The sequence below is a fragment of the Ambystoma mexicanum genome, chromosome 12, assembly GCF_040938575.1.
Source record: "Ambystoma mexicanum isolate Mex_15411 chromosome 12, UKY_AmexF1_1, whole genome shotgun sequence".
NCBI lineage: Eukaryota > Metazoa > Chordata > Amphibia > Caudata > Ambystomatidae > Ambystoma > Ambystoma mexicanum.
In genome coordinates, this window is record NC_090936.1 from 610,802,406 (window position 1) to 610,819,759 (window position 17,354).

The 17,354-nt window shown below is 39.1% G+C and overlaps 1 protein-coding gene and 3 long non-coding RNA genes across 4 annotated transcripts in view; 2 read left to right on the forward strand and 2 right to left on the reverse strand.

Moving 5' to 3' along the window:
* TMX2 (thioredoxin related transmembrane protein 2) overlaps positions 1 to 17,354 on the forward strand; it is a 403,380-nt gene that overhangs the window by 156,335 nt on the left and 229,691 nt on the right. The gene's annotated exons all lie outside the window — the stretch shown is intronic.
* Positions 4,751 to 5,698, reverse strand: LOC138513025 (uncharacterized). Its single transcript, XR_011281655.1, has 2 exons — positions 5,410 to 5,698; positions 4,751 to 5,310 (listed from the first exon to the last, which is right to left on the reverse strand). It is a non-coding gene; the product is annotated as an uncharacterized lncRNA (long non-coding RNA).
* LOC138513026 (uncharacterized) lies at positions 9,730 to 10,677 on the reverse strand. Its single transcript, XR_011281656.1, has 2 exons — positions 10,389 to 10,677; positions 9,730 to 10,289 (listed from the first exon to the last, which is right to left on the reverse strand). It is a non-coding gene; the product is annotated as an uncharacterized lncRNA (long non-coding RNA).
* On the forward strand, positions 14,400 to 15,347 carry LOC138513027 (uncharacterized). The gene is made up of 2 exons (XR_011281657.1): positions 14,400 to 14,688; positions 14,788 to 15,347. It is a non-coding gene; the product is annotated as an uncharacterized lncRNA (long non-coding RNA).

Here is a 17,354-nt window from a genome sequence, read left to right on the forward strand (position 1 = left end):
AAGGCAAGCGCTGCATGCTGCTCCCGTTCACACGGCTATATCTCTGGTTCAATGACATGCACAACTCCTCCAGCTGGCGGGCTTCTTTGGATCATGTCGGGATCGTTGGGAGACTCCGATTTCTAGCTTATCCCATGGCTAGTTAGCGACGCCCCCAACAAGTAGGTAGTTAACTTTAAAGTTAGTTGGGGTCCAGGGACATCTGAGAAGACACCCTAAGAGGATTCCGGGGCCTGGGTGAAATGGATGGGAGTACTCCCAATCACAGAAAACACCCCAAAAGCTTTACAGAAATCAGTCTTAAGGTAAGTAAATACCCCAGCCAACACAGTTCCTCAGCTGTGAGGAAGGCATTGTATCACAAGTAGACAGACACAAGACCTGCAAGTTTCAAAACCTTTATTGATGGTTTAAAAGGGATTGGAAAACTCTGATCTTCCCCTAAAACTAAGATGGAAGTATTCTCGACCATCAAACAAAAAGAAAATATATCTATAGTCAGTCCTTAGTCAAAATAAAATGGCCTATATTAATAAACCATATGCCTGCCCTCTTTCTGATACATTAAATGTGTAAAGGGAATGTGTAATGCAAAAAGGAAAATCGGTGTTCAAAAGAACTGTCAGTAGGGCTGAGTGAACTCCCTTGCCCACGTTTTGTAGCACGGGATAAGGTGGCACACTTGGACCTTGCGACACACTCTGGCTTCGGACCTAAGGAGACAGTTCGTTTGGCTGACCAGGGCCTACTTGGCCTTCCACGAAAAGTCACTAGTTTATCCGCTGGACCTCTTGGCTTACTCCGACTCTAGCCCTCGGCTTTCTCTCACTCCAGCTCAGGTCACCTTCTAGCTTGTAATACAGTTCAACAAAAGTTTGATTCCTTCTGGTTACCACAATTCAGTGCAGGTTTCCCTCAACCAGGCTCAAACCTTTCAATCACAATTTGTGGGGGTTTCTCTTCCCCATGCTTCAATCACACCTTCATAGGCTTTCCTCCGTCGGGCTAAAGCCTCCTTTCACTTTCCTTCCGCTGTTTAAGACTTTAGACGCTGCAAGGATTTTGCTATTACCTCTGCATGACCACTTCGACCTTCTTTCCTCAAACGTCACTTTTTCTCTTCTTCACCAAGGCCTCTTGGTAAATGTAGTTTTGAGCACAGTACTTATTTCAAAGTTCAAAGAGAACTCTTTCATCCAGGTTTCCTTCTGCTGGGATCAAACCTAACAGTTCAAATCTTGCATCTGTTTCTTTCTCTTCCTGCCGCTTCTATGGATTCGGGCATTTTCAGAGGCTTTCGAGTTTGCCAGACCACTCTGTTACTTTGTATCTTTAATTTATCTTTCTTTACAATGCTTTGCTTTCTTGGGCGTCTTATCAGCACATGCGCAGCCTTCATTCGTCGGATACAGTTGCCATCAAGTTTCATTTAACGCAGACTGGACTTTAATTGCTTTCATCAACTCACCGGCTGTGCAAATTCATTTCATCGCTCTGCGGCTTTGATCCTGAAGTAAAGGCTAATAACACAACTGCTGCTGTACCTCCCCAACTCTGGGAGGGGGGCTGGTATCCTTGAAAGAGGTTTGTCTGTTCTCTCTAGCTGTGCTTCCTTTTTTTATCAGTTTGTTCATTTAACTATTTATAGGTCTCCCTCAGCCGGGCTCGGACCCTCTCGCTTTGCACAAAAAGTTCAGTTTTCCACTAGGCCTCTCAGGCTTCTCTCGTCTGAGATTGGGCCTCAACATGGGCTTCCTTGCGCAACCTTCAAGGCCCTTCCGAGGTAACGATACTCGCCGGGGTGGCCAAGGTTTCTCTGTACCTTGGTTCCTCCCCTCTGCCTGTTGCTCTGCTCTGCCTGGTTCGACATCGCCCTGGAAGAACTGTTCCTTCTTGTGCATCACCTTGCTCAATAGTTCATCCCAAAAAAATGTCTATGGACTTCCAAGTCCCATAATGCAACGTTATTATTCGCTCCCACTTTGCCAGGTCCCCTAAAACAGCATTCTGGGGTTTTGGGAGCTGCAGGTCTTAAATAGGATGTTTCCTGAGCTCAGGGTCTCACCATCTGCCCCTCAAAGGCCCAGGGCTTCAGTGTCTCACCCAGGGGAGGAACTCTGGCATGGGTAGTGCCAGGTAACCCCAGCTTCCCCTGGTTTGTCTCCCTGGAGACAGAGTTCCCTGGCCATAGTGCAGCCTTCCCTGTACTCACAGGCTCAGTTTTTTGGCAGTGCTCCTTCTTCCAGGCCTTCCAGGGTGCCACCAGCTGCAGTTTGTTCCTCCTGGCCTCTGTGCTGTTATCCCCAGCTTATTCATTGTGCCTGTGTGCTCGACCTTGTATACTGGCTGGGAGAATTAACAGAAGTCGATGTGAATGGTTGCCCAGCCCTGCCTGACCTTGTTAATGGGACAAATGGAGGCTGCCCACGATACTGTTCATATGGATAATCTTCATGGCTCCGACTTGCCTTTTCGTCTCAGTGGTTTTGGGGAAAAACAGTGGGGATGAATTATGGGAGTTGTAATGCTTCCTAGAGATTGTGGGTAAATCAGGTAAAATGTTATCAGGAAAAGGGGGATAATCCTGTTGCTGCAGGACACTGGGTGATATGTGTAACTTCCTTTTCCCATTTCTGCTACATCTCCCTTTGGTCTTCATAACTGTTGAGGAGAATTTTCATTTCTGTGCTAACTTCCTCCCACCTTAGAGGCCCCCAGCTCTTTTGCTGGACTTGAGACTTTGACATTTTTACTCGAGTGAGTGGGACCTTTTTCTCACGCCCTCTTGTGTTTTTCCCTTACTAGGATTTGTTTTCAGTGTTTTTGGAGTTAAACTCTGTAGGCATCTGCTTTTTGTATAGTGACACGCAGTACCCTCAAAGCACTGTCACTCGCAGCCGGCAAACTTCACTTTCAGTGGCTGTTCAGTGTTTCAGCTCCTTGCGTCTACCACAAATAGCAACACAGCGATTCCTGGCAGTTGGGCCTTACTTTCCTTGCTTCTGGGGTCCCGCACTCTGTTGAGGGGGCTCAGGCTCGGTCAGTCCTGCTTCCTGGGACTCCAGAGGATCTTCCTGGAGCTCTTCGGCAGCTTAAAAGCAACGCACACAATCTTGTTTCCAGCAGCAACTCGGTGGAAATTCAAACCAGCTCTGAGATGGATGTCCAGGTGGCTTACTTTGGAGTTGATTGGTCCCACCAACTCAAGGGGAGAAGTCGTCCTTGCAGTAACTTCTTTGTCAATGCACATTTGTCGCTTCAGCACTGCAGCAGGGCTTCACTGGGCAAACCAACAGTCCAGGAGTTGCTGCAGGCGTCCTCTTCAGGTTCTCCTTCGGTTCCTTCGTCCAGTGGTCAACTCTGCCTTCCAAGCCAAAAGCCTCGCCTTTTATTCATTTCTCTCCCATTCATTCCAGCCTAGCTGTCAGTCACAGGTGGCTGTCCTTGCCGGACAGTCAGCCGGCCAATCACCACAGAGTGCATTTGGGTCTCGTAGGAGACTAAGCACGGAGTTTCGGGCACCTCCCTCACTTCATGCCTACCGCAGACACCCTGGAGCCAGAGGCAGGCTTCACTCGTGAATCCTGCCAAAGGCAAAGTGAACTATGACCCCAAACCTGGTTCGGCACGCAGAGTAATACTCAAGAAGGATCTTTCCACAAAAAAATGGGGTGAGCAAAGACCAGGGCCATTTTGACAAAAAAGGCACTCTTGGGTGCTATACTGCAGCTGCGAATGCAGCCCGCAGTAAATGCACACCACGGTAGTTAAAACCACTGCCACCAGCCATTCAGTGAGGAAAGAGTAACCTAAAAAATGTTACGTGAGCAGCTAGATAAAGGGGGATTCTAGGTAACCCCTCCAGCACCCTATTGTAAAATGGTGTGTGCTGGCTCTAGAAAGTTACAAATGTAAGTAAAGTCAATTTCACTTTACTGCTCTGGGAAACAGTAGTTTATCCCAGAGAAGGTATTCGAACCTTTGGGAAATCTGAAGAGACTTCCCTGTGCCACTGCACTGAAGGTGTGTGTCACAATGTAAACATGATGCCTATGGAGTTTGTCAGGCCCCATAACCAAAAGAAACGGTGTACAAAATCACATTAAAATACATGAGAGAGTGGGAGGGGGGTGGGGGGGGGGAAGGGTCTCACTCTCTCCAGGTTAAAAAAAAAATCAAGTCCTCAAAATCCAGCAAAGTTGCTGGGGGTCTCTAAGGTGGAGGGAATTGGCACATTCTGCGAATTCTCCTTAACATTTGTAAAGACTGCAGGGGAGATTATCTGTACTCCCGCCCTCTATGGCTGAGTAGAAGCACAGGGCACCCCAGCCAAGGTTCTCTATTGTGGTCGTAATGGACGAGCAACCAAGGCTTAAGCTCTCAGGAGGTGATGCAACCTGGTTCTTAAGTACAGTGTAGTCCCCAAGCCCCCCACAAAGGAATGTCCACGGACTGTTATGTGTGAACACAGTTCTTTATATATAAATAAGGTTCAATATATACACACAATTAATAACACACTTTGTACTTTGGAAAATCTAATACAGCAAATATATACAATGTCTGTGGTACCACACTTAACTATTGACTCCTTTAAAATGCACTAACTGCTGACAGTTCTAATGGCATACAAATCAAACTGTTGTATATCAGCATAGGACATAGGAAAGAAGACAAGTTAGGTTAAACAATGACGAAGAGAAGCCCTCCTCTAGCGCTTCTCCAAAATTAAATGTTATAATATAGAGACTTTCTCGTTTTTAGGTTCCATTTGTCATTTTTATTCAGAATTCTATTGTGCTGTAAACAAATAGGGATTCCTTTTTACATCTTGAACATAACATATAAGTTGATGGGAAGACAAAAGAATGCAAAATTTAAATTGGTTTAAAGTTTTTCGTTGAGTTCACTAAGTTGCTGTGTCCCACGTTGTCACTTGAAAGTTGCGAAGCCTTAGTATAATTCACTCGACATTTGGGTTGATGGAGAGACAAAAGAATTCAAAATTTAGATTGGTTCTAAGTTTTTAGTTGAATTCACTAAGTTGCTGTATCCCACGTTGTCACTAGAAAATTACGAAGCCCTAGTTTAATTCACTAGGCAGTATTGGCCTCAATTTGAATTGGTTCAAAGTTTAGTCAATGTTGTCTTCACGTTGTTGCTCGAAAATTGCGAAGCCCTAGTTTAATTCACTAGGTAATATTATCCTCATTCACTAGGTAATATTATCCTCAACACGTGTTTCTCCGCCACATGGTTTATGGCGGTTCTTCAGGAGGAATTTGTAGGTAGATAGGCAAATGGAAAGATCTGAGAGGAAAAAGGTGGGAATAAAGAAAAAAATGGGCAATTTTGAACAGAGTGTTTTATGTTGACGTTTATACAGTCAATGTTGAGTTAGATACTTACAACTAAATATCAAATCTTGTTCATGTATATGATGGTTCCTTTGATGTAGGTAATATTATTAATTCCATCCGGTTTGGTCTGAAAGAGTGAAGAGCATCTAGTTTATATTTGTATCTCTGGGTCAAAGGTACTTTCCAAAAAAATCTAGTCATAATCATCCTTATTTGTTATACTTCAATAGTTCAGTATTATCTTCATGTACAACTGATTCCTGGATTTTGACAATGTAAATGAACTCATATGTTGCCTTGGAACAGTACGGTTTGGTTTAGTATCTAAGTTTGCTTGTGCGGACTTTGAACTTAAAGACTGTTCGAAGCAACGAAGTTAGTCTAAATACCAAGTTTTCTTAAGAGTTGTAAATAGTTGTAAAAGACCTTGCTTACCATGTGAACGGTGTTTTCCTCGCTCTCTCGATACTGTCTGATGTGGTCAGTGAACTCCACATGTTGTGAATGGGTTTCACATAGAGTCGCGTGCGGAGTGACGTCATGCGTGTGTCGCGTGCGGAATGACGTCATTCGCACGTTGCATCACGTGATGACTTCACGCGCACGTATCTAATGGTTGTTTATATTTTTAAGAGCGCCATATTTGCTCGATCCAATTCTAGTGTTCCTGTAGCCTTGTATTTGTTGCAAAATTTACAAAGTAATATAGAGGTAAATATCTCTTATTATGATTTACAAAAAATGACATATCTCCTGGTCTGTGTTAAGACCTGTATGGCAAGTGTCCATCATACAAATCCATCTTGCTTCTTGTTGTCGAAGTCTTAATTGTAGATTCCCTCCTCTTGGGGCCGGTTTCAATTTTACTATTCCGTAGAATTTTATCTGACTGATCTGAGAAGGATGATGTGATTCTGTGAAATGATTGGCTATTGGTGATCTTGTATCTCTGTTGGTAATAGCCCTGATATGTTCACTGATTCTTGTCTTGAGTTTTCTGATCGTGCTCCCAATGTATAATTTTTTGCATGCGCACTGAATGATATATATAACAAATTGACTATTGCAATTGATCAGCTGTTGTATGGTGAAGTTGGTGCCGTTGGGTTTGATGACGGTTGTTTTACCATTTTCTGCATATTGGCACATGGAGCATTGCCCACATTTGTAATAGCCTTTGATAGGTTTTTGAAGCCACATTGTTTGTATAGTGGATTTTTCATCAGGATATTTCAACTCAAAATGTGACGGACTGAGCATTTTTTTGAGATTGCTTGCTTTCTTGAAAGTGATGGTAGGTTTGACTTCCAGGATCGGTGTAAGGTCAGAATCTGATTTAAGGATGTTCCAGTATTTGCTAAGAATTTTCCGAATGATTGAATTGTTAGAACTATAGTTCGTGGTAAAATTGATGGTTCTGTGTGGATCGATCACAGTTTTGTCGATTTTGGGTCTTACTTGTAACAACGATTGTCTGGTCCTAGTTGAAGATTTCTGATAGCTGTTTTTGATAAGTTTGTTTGGGTATCCTCTGGAGATGAATTTGCTCATTGTGGATGTTACTTTCTGTTTGAAATCATCAGTTTTTGAACAGTTTCTTTTGACCCTTAGTATTTCACCATAAGGTATATTGTAGATGATGTGTTTGGGGTGGCTGCTTGAAGCATGTAGTAGACTGTTAACAGATGTAGGTTTAGTGTACAGTGTTGTACAGATGGTATTGTTATCGATATAGAAGGTGATGTCCAAAAAGTTGATTGAAGTTTGACTGTATTCTGTGGTTAGTTTCAAATTATAGGTGTTGTGATTTAGATAGTTGAAATAATCTTTAAATGCTGTTAATGGTCCGTTCCAAATCAAAAAGATGTCATCAATGTATCTGGCCCAAAAAATTATGTTGTTTAGGTGTGTGAATGATTGATGTTGCCAGGCAAATTCTATCTCAAAATGGCCCATGTAGAGATTGGCATATGATGGCGCATATTTTGCTCCCATGGCTGTGCCTTGTATTTGTCGATAGAGAGTGTTGTTAAAGATGAAAATGTTGTTTTGAAGGGTAAATTGCAACATTTCTAAAATCATATTGTTGTGATCGTTGAGAGATATAGATCGTGTTTTCAAGAAGTATTCTGTAGTTAGAAGTCCTTTTTCATGCAAGATGCTTGTATAAAGTGCTGTTACATCCATTGTAACTAGCCAATAGTTGTCATTCCAAGGTATATTGTCGATCAATTGGATAATGTGCGTGGTGTCTCTGATGTATGATGCCAATGAATTTGCTAATGGTTGAAGCTGATGATCTATATATTCTGAAATGTGCTCTGTGATTGATCCAATACCATTAATGATTGGTCTGCTTGTTGGTAGGTTGATGTATTTCTTATGAATCTTAGGTAGAAAATATATTGTTGGAGTAATCGGATTAGTTGTGATCATATATCGGTATTCATCTTCATTAAGTAGTTCCAAGTCTTTCCAATGACTGCTCATGGTTTTCCATTGTTCGCTGATTTTGATGAATGGGTTTTCTTTGATTTTTTCATAACATTTATGATCTTTTAGATGGGTGAGTGCCATGTGTATATAGTCTTCTGTGTTGAGTAGCACAATGTTTCCGCCTTTGTCTGATGATTTTATGGTAATCTCAGGATTGTTCTTGAGATTATTTAATGCTTGACTTTGGTTGGGTGTGAGATTATTCCTTATCTTGAGTTTTGCATGTTGGTTCATTTTATTGTTGATGTAGATGTCTCTGAGTTCTTTTTGAACTACTTTGCAGAAAGTATCAATAACATTTTCTGGAGGTAAGATTGGTGTGAATTTGGATTTTTCTTTAAGTTTGGTTTCTTGTGCTAATCCCAATGGTATATTTTGTTCTTCCATGAACTTCTCCTTAGTATAGGGATCTGTCTCATCATTGATGTTAAGAAGATCGACTGTGAGTTCCACATGTTTAACTGTTAATTCCGATGGTACTGGTGTTATTTCAGTGGTGTGTCTTTTGATTTCCATATTTGCAAAATATTTCTTTAGTTTGAGTTTTCTACAAAAACTGTGGAGATCAACTACTGTGTTGAAATAATCATAATTACGACCTGGACAAAAGGTGAGTCCTTTATTAAGTGCTTGAATTAGTGGTGTCGTTAGTTCCAAACTTGAAAGGTTGATGACTAGGTCTTCCGTTGGGGTAATGGGGTCTGAGATCTGGTCTGTACTCTTGTTTTTTCTTCTATGTTTGCGTTTGATTCCTCCTCTCTTGCCACGTTTGGTTTTGGTAGAAGAGTCATAATAGGGTTTCTTTTTCCTGGTGCTGAATAATTCCTCATATATTTTTGTTGTTGAAATTCCTCTAAAAAAGAGGAAGAGGATCCAAATGAATTGTATTGGGATTCTTTGTTCCTGTTGGGAATTGTCATTTGAGATGCAGTGGGCAAGATTGATGGAGGTACGCTTCTTTCTTCCAATTCACTATCACTCACTGTGTCCGTATCTGAGGAAAGAGGAGTTGTAGCTGTTTTTTGTAGCTTAAAGTATGCTGATCTGCCCCTTGATGTTGTTGTAGGTCTTTTATTGAATGTATAGACTCTTTTGAATTTATAGTCTAGTTCATCTCGCAAAAATTGTCTCTGTTTTTTAATCTTGATATCTGATGCGTATTTATCTATGATTTCATCTAGAATTTCATAATTCTTAAAAGTTTTCTCAGGAATATTTAGTTTTTCAATATTTTCTTTCACTTTGGTGATTTCTTGTATTAGCCGAATATGTTTTACTTTGGCATATTTGATTAATCTATGTATCATTTCGTTGGATGTGGTGGTAAGTAGTTGTTCCCAATCTTTGATCTCTTCTATATCGTCGTCTTCAAATGGAGGAAATATACAGACTCTTAGTCCTCGTGGTATGCGTCCTATCTGAAGGTATTTGTCTAAAGATTTGATTTCCCACCAGCAAGTAAGTTCTTGTTTGAGAAGTTTTTCTTGGGTTAAGAATAATTGTCTTAATGATGTATTATTGCTATCCGGTTTGGTTGTTGGATTTTCTGATAATCCCGAAAAGATGAGTTCCGCTTCTTCCTCTCGTTTTTCATAGTTCCTAATCATAGTGTCCTGACTGATGATATCGCTTATTGAGTTTCTCCTTTTAGAGCTGCCCACTGCTGACAGAATATATTGAGAAAGACTTTTTCAACCTTAGAAACAGTGTTAGCGCTCTGATGGAGAAGTGTAGCTAAATTGAATATGAAAAAAAGTAGAGATGCTGCAAATGGAGGGATGCCACAGAGGTTGACCTGGGCTTGGACAAAACTAAAACGAAGAGAAGCCCTCCTCTAGCGCTTCTCCAAAATTAAATGTTATAATATAGAGACTTTCTCGTTTTTAGGTTCCATTTGTCATTTTTATTCAGAATTCTATTGTGCTGTAAACAAATAGGGATTCCTTTTTACATCTTGAACATAACATATAAGTTGATGGGAAGACAAAAGAATGCAAAATTTAAATTGGTTTAAAGTTTTTCGTTGAGTTCACTAAGTTGCTGTGTCCCACGTTGTCACTTGAAAGTTGCGAAGCCTTAGTATAATTCACTCGACATTTGGGTTGATGGAGAGACAAAAGAATTCAAAATTTAGATTGGTTCTAAGTTTTTAGTTGAATTCACTAAGTTGCTGTATCCCACGTTGTCACTAGAAAATTACGAAGCCCTAGTTTAATTCACTCGGCAGTATTGGCCTCAATTTGAATTGGTTCAAAGTTTAGTCAATGTTGTCTTCACGTTGTTGCTCGAAAATTGCGAAGCCCTAGTTTAATTCACTAGGTAATATTATCCTCATTCACTAGGTAATATTATCCTCAACACGTGTTTCTCCGCCACATGGTTTATGGCGGTTCTTCAGGAGGAATTTGTAGGTAGATAGGCAAATGGAAAGATCTGAGAGGAAAAAGGTGGGAATAAAGAAAAAAATGGGCAATTTTGAACAGAGTGTTTTATGTTGACGTTTATACAGTCAATGTTGAGTTAGATACTTACAACTAAATATCAAATCTTGTTCATGTATATGATGGTTCCTTTGATGTAGGTAATATTATTAATTCCATCCGGTTTGGTCTGAAAGAGTGAAGAGCATCTAGTTTATATTTGTATCTCTGGGTCAAAGGTACTTTCCAAAAAAATCTAGTCATAATCATCCTTATTTGTTATACTTCAATAGTTCAGTATTATCTTCATGTACAACTGATTCCTGGATTTTGACAATGTAAATGAACTCATATGTTGCCTTGGAACAGTACGGTTTGGTTTAGTATCTAAGTTTGCTTGTGCGGACTTTGAACTTAAAGACTGTTCGAAGCAACGAAGTTAGTCTAAATACCAAGTTTTCTTAAGAGTTGTAAATAGTTGTAAAAGACCTTGCTTACCATGTGAACGGTGTTTTCCTCGCTCTCTCGATACTGTCTGATGTGGTCAGTGAACTCCACATGTTGTGAATGGGTTTCACATAGAGTCGCGTGCGGAGTGACGTCATGCGTGTGTCGCGTGCGGAATGACGTCATTCGCACGTTGCATCACGTGATGACTTCACGCGCACGTATCTAATGGTTGTTTATATTTTTAAGAGCGCCATATTTGCTCGATCCAATTCTAGTGTTCCTGTAGCCTTGTATTTGTTGCAAAATTTACAAAGTAATATAGAGGTAAATATCTCTTATTATGATTTACAAAAAATGACATATCTCCTGGTCTGTGTTAAGACCTGTATGGCAAGTGTCCATCATACAAATCCATCTTGCTTCTTGTTGTCGAAGTCTTAATTGTAGATTCCCTCCTCTTGGGGCCGGTTTCAATTTTACTATTCCGTAGAATTTTATCTGACTGATCTGAGAAGGATGATGTGATTCTGTGAAATGATTGGCTATTGGTGATCTTGTATCTCTGTTGGTAATAGCCCTGATATGTTCACTGATTCTTGTCTTGAGTTTTCTGATCGTGCTCCCAATGTATAATTTTTTGCATGCGCACTGAATGATATATATAACAAATTGACTATTGCAATTGATCAGCTGTTGTATGGTGAAGTTGGTGCCGTTGGGTTTGATGACGGTTGTTTTACCATTTTCTGCATATTGGCACATGGAGCATTGCCCACATTTGTAATAGCCTTTGATAGGTTTTTGAAGCCACATTGTTTGTATAGTGGATTTTTCATCAGGATATTTCAACTCAAAATGTGACGGACTGAGCATTTTTTTGAGATTGCTTGCTTTCTTGAAAGTGATGGTAGGTTTGACTTCCAGGATCGGTGTAAGGTCAGAATCTGATTTAAGGATGTTCCAGTATTTGCTAAGAATTTTCCGAATGATTGAATTGTTAGAACTATAGTTCGTGGTAAAATTGATGGTTCTGTGTGGATCGATCACAGTTTTGTCGATTTTGGGTCTTACTTGTAACAACGATTGTCTGGTCCTAGTTGAAGATTTCTGATAGCTGTTTTTGATAAGTTTGTTTGGGTATCCTCTGGAGATGAATTTGCTCATTGTGGATGTTACTTTCTGTTTGAAATCATCAGTTTTTGAACAGTTTCTTTTGACCCTTAGTATTTCACCATAAGGTATATTGTAGATGATGTGTTTGGGGTGGCTGCTTGAAGCATGTAGTAGACTGTTAACAGATGTAGGTTTAGTGTACAGTGTTGTACAGATGGTATTGTTATCGATATAGAAGGTGATGTCCAAAAAGTTGATTGAAGTTTGACTGTATTCTGTGGTTAGTTTCAAATTATAGGTGTTGTGATTTAGATAGTTGAAATAATCTTTAAATGCTGTTAATGGTCCGTTCCAAATCAAAAAGATGTCATCAATGTATCTGGCCCAAAAAATTATGTTGTTTAGGTGTGTGAATGATTGATGTTGCCAGGCAAATTCTATCTCAAAATGGCCCATGTAGAGATTGGCATATGATGGCGCATATTTTGCTCCCATGGCTGTGCCTTGTATTTGTCGATAGAGAGTGTTGTTAAAGATGAAAATGTTGTTTTGAAGGGTAAATTGCAACATTTCTAAAATCATATTGTTGTGATCGTTGAGAGATATAGATCGTGTTTTCAAGAAGTATTCTGTAGTTAGAAGTCCTTTTTCATGCAAGATGCTTGTATAAAGTGCTGTTACATCCATTGTAACTAGCCAATAGTTGTCACAATGGATGTAACAGCACTTTATACAAGCATCTTGCATGAAAAAGGACTTCTAACTACAGAATACTTCTTGAAAACACGATCTATATCTCTCAACGATCACAACAATATGATTTTAGAAATGTTGCAATTTACCCTTCAAAACAACATTTTCATCTTTAACAACACTCTCTATCGACAAATACAAGGCACAGCCATGGGAGCAAAATATGCGCCATCATATGCCAATCTCTACATGGGCCATTTTGAGATAGAATTTGCCTGGCAACATCAATCATTCACACACCTAAACAACATAATTTTTTGGGCCAGATACATTGATGACATCTTTTTGATTTGGAACGGACCATTAACAGCATTTAAAGATTATTTCAACTATCTAAATCACAACACCTATAATTTGAAACTAACCACAGAATACAGTCAAACTTCAATCAACTTTTTGGACATCACCTTCTATATCGATAACAATACCATCTGTACAACACTGTACACTAAACCTACATCTGTTAACAGTCTACTACATGCTTCAAGCAGCCACCCCAAACACATCATCTACAATATACCTTATGGTGAAATACTAAGGGTCAAAAGAAACTGTTCAAAAACTGATGATTTCAAACAGAAAGTAACATCCACAATGAGCAAATTCATCTCCAGAGGATACCCAAACAAACTTATCAAAAACAGCTATCAGAAATCTTCAACTAGGACCAGACAATCGTTGTTACAAGTAAGACCCAAAATCGACAAAACTGTGATCGATCCACACAGAACCATCAATTTTACCACGAACTATAGTTCTAACAATTCAATCATTCGGAAAATTCTTAGCAAATACTGGAACATCCTTAAATCAGATTCTGACCTTACACCGATCCTGGAAGTCAAACCTACCATCACTTTCAAGAAAGCAAGCAATCTCAAAAAAATGCTCAGTCCGTCACATTTTGAGTTGAAATATCCTGATGAAAAATCCACTATACAAACAATGTGGCTTCAAAAACCTATCAAAGGCTATTACAAATGTGGGCAATGCTCCATGTGCCAATATGCAGAAAATGGTAAAACAACCGTCATCAAACCCAACGGCACCAACTTCACCATACAACAGCTGATCAATTGCAATAGTCAATTTGTTATATATATCATTCAGTGCGCATGCAAAAAATTATACATTGGGAGCACGATCAGAAAACTCAAGACAAGAATCAGTGAACATATCAGGGCTATTACCAACAGAGATACAAGATCACCAATAGCCAATCATTTCACAGAATCACATCATCCTTCTCAGATCAGTCAGATAAAATTCTACGGAATAGTAAAATTGAAACCGGCCCCAAGAGGAGGGAATCTACAATTAAGACTTCGACAACAAGAAGCAAGATGGATTTGTATGATGGACACTTGCCATACAGGTCTTAACACAGACCAGGAGATATGTCATTTTTTGTAAATCATAATAAGAGATATTTACCTCTATATTACTTTGTAAATTTTGCAACAAATACAAGGCTACAGGAACACTAGAATTGGATCGAGCAAATATGGCGCTCTTAAAAATATAAACAACCATTAGATACGTGCGCGTGAAGTCATCACGTGATGCAACGTGCGAATGACGTCATTCCGCACGCGACACACGCATGACGTCACTCCGCACGCGACTCCATGTGAAACCCATTCACAACATGTGGAGTTCACTGACCACATCAGACAGTATCGAGAGAGCGAGGAAAACACCGTTCACATGGTAAGCAAGGTCTTTTACAACTATTTACAACTCTTAAGAAAACTTGGTATTTAGACTAACTTCGTTGCTTCGAACAGTCTTTAAGTTCAAAGTCCGCACAAGCAAACTTAGATACTAAACCAAACCGTACTGTTCCAAGGCAACATATGAGTTCATTTACATTGTCAAAATCCAGGAATCAGTTGTACATGAAGATAATACTGAACTATTGAAGTATAACAAATAAGGATGATTATGACTAGATTTTTTTGGAAAGTACCTTTGACCCAGAGATACAAATATAAACTAGATGCTCTTCACTCTTTCAGACCAAACCGGATGGAATTAATAATATTACCTACATCAAAGGAACCATCATATACATGAACAAGATTTGATATTTAGTTGTAAGTATCTAACTCAACATTGACTGTATAAACGTCAACATAAAACACTCTGTTCAAAATTGCCCATTTTTTTCTTTATTCCCACCTTTTTCCTCTCAGATCTTTCCATTTGCCTATCTACCTACAAATTCCTCCTGAAGAACCGCCATAAACCATGTGGCGGAGAAACACGTGTTGAGGATAATATTACCTAGTGAATGAGGATAATATTACCTAGTGAATTAAACTAGGGCTTCGCAATTTTCGAGCAACAACGTGAAGACAACATTGACTAAACTTTGAACCAATTCAAATTGAGGCCAATACTGCCTAGTGAATTAAACTAGGGCTTCGTAATTTTCTAGTGACAACGTGGGATACAGCAACTTAGTGAATTCAACTAAAAACTTAGAACCAATCTAAATTTTGAATTCTTTTGTCTCTCCATCAACCCAAATGTCGAGTGAATTATACTAAGGCTTCGCAACTTTCAAGTGACAACGTGGGACACAGCAACTTAGTGAACTCAACGAAAAACTTTAAACCAATTTAAATTTTGCATTCTTTTGTCTTCCCATCAACTTATATGTTATGTTCAAGATGTAAAAAGGAATCCCTATTTGTTTACAGCACAATAGAATTCTGAATAAAAATGACAAATGGAACCTAAAAACGAGAAAGTCTCTATATTATAACATTTAATTTTGGAGAAGCGCTAGAGGAGGGCCTCTCTTCGTTTTAGTTTTGTCCAAGCCCAGGTCAACCTCTGTGGCATCCCTCCATTTGCAGCATCTCTACTTTTTTTCATATTCAATTTAGCTACACTTCTCCATCAGAGCGCTAACACTGTTTCTAAGGTTGAAAAAGTCTTTCTCAATATATTCTGTCAGCAGTGGGCAGCTCTAAAAGGAGAAACTCAATAAGCGATATCATCAGTCAGGACACTATGATTAGGAACTATGAAAAACGAGAGGAAGAAGCGGAACTCATCTTTTCGGGATTATCAGAAAATCCAACAACCAAACCGGATAGCAATAATACATCATTAAGACAATTATTCTTAACCCAAGAAAAACTTCTCAAACAAGAACTTACTTGCTGGTGGGAAATCAAATCTTTAGACAAATACCTTCAGATAGGACGCATACCACGAGGACTAAGAGTCTGTATATTTCCTCCATTTGAAGACGACGATATAGAAGAGATCAAAGATTGGGAACAACTACTTACCACCACATCCAACGAAATGATACATAGATTAATCAAATATGCCAAAGTAAAACATATTCGGCTAATACAAGAAATCACCAAAGTGAAAGAAAATATTGAAAAACTAAATATTCCTGAGAAAACTTTTAAGAATTATGAAATTCTAGATGAAATCATAGATAAATACGCATCAGATATCAAGATTAAAAAACAGAGACAATTTTTGCGAGATGAACTAGACTATAAATTCAAAAGAGTCTATACATTCAATAAAAGACCTACAACAACATCAAGGGGCAGATCAGCATACTTTAAGCTACAAAAAACAGCTACAACTCCTCTTTCCTCAGATACGGACACAGTGAGTGATAGTGAATTGGAAGAAAGAAGCGTACCTCCATCAATCTTGCCCACTGCATCTCAAATGACAATTCCCAACAGGAACAAAGAATCCCAATACAATTCATTTGGATCCTCTTCCTCTTTTTTAGAGGAATTTCAACAACAAAAATATATGAGGAATTATTCAGCACCAGGAAAAAGAAACCCTATTATGACTCTTCTACCAAAACCAAACGTGGCAAGAGAGGAGGAATCAAACGCAAACATAGAAGAAAAAACAAGAGTACAGACCAGATCTCAGACCCCATTACCCCAACGGAAGACCTAGTCATCAACCTTTCAAGTTTGGAACTAACGACACCACTAATTCAAGCACTTAATAAAGGACTCACCTTTTGTCCAGGTCGTAATTATGATTATTTCAACACAGTAGTTGATCTCCACAGTTTTTGTAGAAAACTCAAACTAAAGAAATATTTTGCAAATATGGAAATCAAAAGACACACCACTGAAATAACACCAGTACCATCGGAATTAACAGTTAAACATGTGGAACTCACAGTCGATCTTCTTAACATCAATGATGAGACAGATCCCTATACTAAGGAGAAGTTCATGGAAGAACAAAATATACCATTGGGATTAGCACAAGAAACCAAACTTAAAGAAAAATCCAAATTCACACCAATCTTACCTCCAGAAAATGTTATTGATACTTTCTGCAAAGTAGTTCAAAAAGAACTCAGAGACATCTACATCAACAATAAAATGAACCAACATGCAAAACTCAAGATAAGGAATAATCTCACACCCAACCAAAGTCAAGCATTAAATAATCTCAAGAACAATCCTGAGATTACCATAAAATCATCAGACAAAGGCGGAAACATTGTGCTACTCAACACAGAAGACTATATACACATGGCACTCACCCATCTAAAAGATCATAAATGTTATGAAAAAATCAAAGAAAACCCATTCATCAAAATCAGCGAACAATGGAAAACCATGAGCAGTCATTGGAAAGACTTGGAACTACTTAATGAAGATGAATACCGATATATGATCACAACTAATCCGATTACTCCAACAATATATTTTCTACCTAAGATTCATAAGAAATACATCAACCTACC